The 3,308-nt window shown below is 31.9% G+C and overlaps 1 pseudogene; it reads right to left on the reverse strand.

Annotated features, from left to right (window-relative positions):
• Nucleotides 1-373: 373 nt before the first annotated feature.
• LOC102614054 (agamous-like MADS-box protein AGL11) lies at nt 374-1,524 on the reverse strand (annotated as a pseudogene).
• Between the last annotated feature and the right edge of the window lie 1,784 nt (nt 1,525-3,308).

Genomic DNA, 3,308 nt, shown 5'->3' on the forward strand with positions numbered 1-3,308 from the left:
GTTACAATTTATTTATGCACATATGACACAATCTTTATTTACCTCATACATAATGCAAATCCTTCGACATCATACAGCCTCAGTTTTGAAAGTTTTATAGATATTAAGTTTCAGCATAATAACTGGTCGCCCAAAGAGAAGATGCCAATGATAAGTCAGCGTAAGTAATTAGGTTACACATAAACTCATCCAATTTCATATATTGTTGGTTTCAAAAATAGGTATCAAGTAGCACACACATTCAGTAGATAATGATAGTCTGATCGTAGATCTCGTATTGAGATGCCACAAGCTTGATCTCTTGCAAACGGGAGAAAACATTGATGCACGCGCAACACGAGCTCATAGAAATGAAATGTGATGGGAGAATTAATTACCCGAGATGGAGTATCTTCTTGTTCGGGTGAGAGTAAGCAGAGCCGCCACCCTCGATAATAGCAGGACCGAAGAAATTCCGAGAAGCTAATGTATGGATTGCATTCAGCTCTTGCCCAGTCGACATGTTTGCTCGCTGAGACCTTATCCATTTCTGCTATCTGAGTTTCAGAAACAATGAAATTTTAATAACGTGCTGAAATTTTGGAAGAGGGCGAGAACAAATGCATTATACATACAAAGGATTGATTTGCATACCTTTGATCGGAGACGCACGCTTTCATTTTCCAGCTCAACCTCCTATGAAAATGAAAATGTCACAGAGTTCCATAAAAGCTTGGAAGAAAACGAAAAAAAAGGCTAAACAGGATTTAATGAACTTTAATTATTACCCTTTTCTGCAAGAACTCAATTTTAGGAAACAGACAAAGCAACAAATTATTTTCAAAATGACATAAATTACATATACTGAACGTATATCGTTAAAGTTTATGCAATGTATTGTTGCAAAACAATGGTGTATTGCTCAAATTCAATTTTTTCTTTTTTTTTTTTGGTTGATTTCATGCATGCATAATGCAATTAATTAGTTACCTTCTTGGACCTGATCCTAGTGATGCCTCACTCAAGCTTGTTCTCCAGTTGCTTAATCTCCTTTGCAGTTAAAGAACTCAGAGAATCACACATCAGATGCCGATATGAGGAGTCAAGAGTGAGATAACCAATTGAAATTGTATATTTTGGAATAAATAATTAACTACACCTAATGTGAAAATGATTGTTGATGAAATAATTGAAAATACCTGTTCGAATTCTGTAAGATTTGAATTTGCTGCCGCAGCTTTGCTGACTCCTGCTGATAGTACTGTTTCCATGGGTCACATGTAACTGGAGAAGTTTAATTTTTATTGGGAACTTTTTATTTCAATGCTAGCTATGTGGTAACCAATGATAATTAGTTGGCTTTTTTTCTTTTTTAACCTTTTCATAATAGCATATATTCCTAGTAAAGCCTGAATTTATAGCTTAAATTAATGAATTATTTACCTGAGCATTGATCCGAGTAACAGTGCCAGAATTTGAATTATCCGAACACGCCTTCTTGTACCTATCAATGGTTGACCTTATGCTGCTACGTGCATAACACATAAATTTCTAATTATTTAGCATAATTGTTTGAAATTGTTTTGGGGAAAAAAAGAGAGGAATAAGAAAAGAGGGAGCTGAAGTTTAATAAACAATTTTATTTCTTTATTAAATATCATTTATGTTATCTCATTAGTTTTCATGATCCCTCAGTCTTCAGCTACATGGATAAACAAACATAGACATAAAAAGAAAGACATGTTAAGTAAGATGTATGTAAAAATGTTTTATTTTATTTTTAATTCTTTATTCTCAATGAGGACATTGGAATAAGTTTACTAAACCTAGCTACCCTCTACATCTAGCTAGTTCATTAATTCCAAGCTCAAAGTGGCATTATTTACTCTCTAATTTGAGAGCATTTTATCCCCACAAGCCAATTGAATATTGAGATGAGAACTACTAAACTAATAGGTGCTTCTTGATATACGTATCAAGTTAACATTTCAAGTTCTACGCCTGATATTTCAATTGTAAGTTTAATGTGTAAGGTTTCTTTAATCTAACATTTTAATTGACAGCCACTCCCTATAGCTTCCTAATCATAAATGAAATTATATGTGCCCACTCCCTATAATTTGAACTTTGAAGTGAAGAAGCTAGCACTTTATATCCCCATCACATTGAAGAGTAAAAATCTCTTTCACGTTTTAGGTTTCTATTCACCATGCATGCGGAAAGAGTAAGACCTAATATCATTTTAAATTTCTTCAAACAAGTCCAGCACTTTAATAGCATGAAATGTTAATGCAAACTGAGAAAGAAGCCAATACACGATTGAAAATTTTAGGTGCTTTTAAGTCAAAAGTACTGAAGAAAACTGAAGTGAAAGATATGATTCAGATTGCTTCAATGAAGAAAAAAGATATGGGAAAATTTTTAAAGCTAAAAGTAGAAACAAAAGCCAAAGAAAATTGAGAATTTGTAAATGATTATAAAAGGAAAGAATCCATCAGGCCAGATTTCAGATCACTGCATGCAGCATGCTGTAATTATTAATTTGATTATTAATGTATTGCAACTGCTGTGTATTTTGTCAAATGATCTAAAACCCAAGATACAGATAGGAAAGTCACCACAGCCTTTTCTTTTTCTGGGAAATTGGAGTGGACAACTTCGGTCAAATTTTTATTTTTTTATTTTTATAAAAAAGATTTTGCTACCATGAAATGATGTACTTGCAATGTCTAACTTTCATCACGAACAAAAATCCCTTTATGACATTCGTTTAATTATATCAAAAAGTTGAAATTGTTGAAAAAAAATTGTTCAAAAAAAAAATTATTGTTTTTAACCAAAGCAGTGACTCAAGACCAGCAATATTCTTGACCACTAAAGTCTCATTACCTATTTTCTAATTAGGATAACATTATTTATAATTTACCTTAAAATGCAGTTGAACGACTTTCAGTTTCTTTGTTTAATTAGTCATTCGAGTTGAACTCCTAAAAAAGATATGAGTTAAAAATAATGTTTGCGCTATGCTCCTTCCCCTTTAATAAAACTTGAAAAAATAAAATAAAATGAATTCATGACGTGGTTTTATCTCAATAACATTATTACTGCTCCTATGGGGGATTTTGAACTGTTACTAGTTATATAAATGGCTAATCTAAATATCTGAACTCTGTTATATAATAGGCTAATCCATGCCATTCTAATCAATATCTAACTGCTAATTCTATAAACTAAAAGGAAAAAAATAATTGTACTTTTAGTAGTACATATACCATGCTAGCGATATTGAATGTTAACTAATTATTAACATTAAATGTTATCAAGATGAT

This window comes from Citrus sinensis, chromosome 3 (assembly GCF_022201045.2).
Source record: "Citrus sinensis cultivar Valencia sweet orange chromosome 3, DVS_A1.0, whole genome shotgun sequence".
Taxonomy (NCBI): Eukaryota; Viridiplantae; Streptophyta; class Magnoliopsida; order Sapindales; family Rutaceae; genus Citrus; species Citrus sinensis.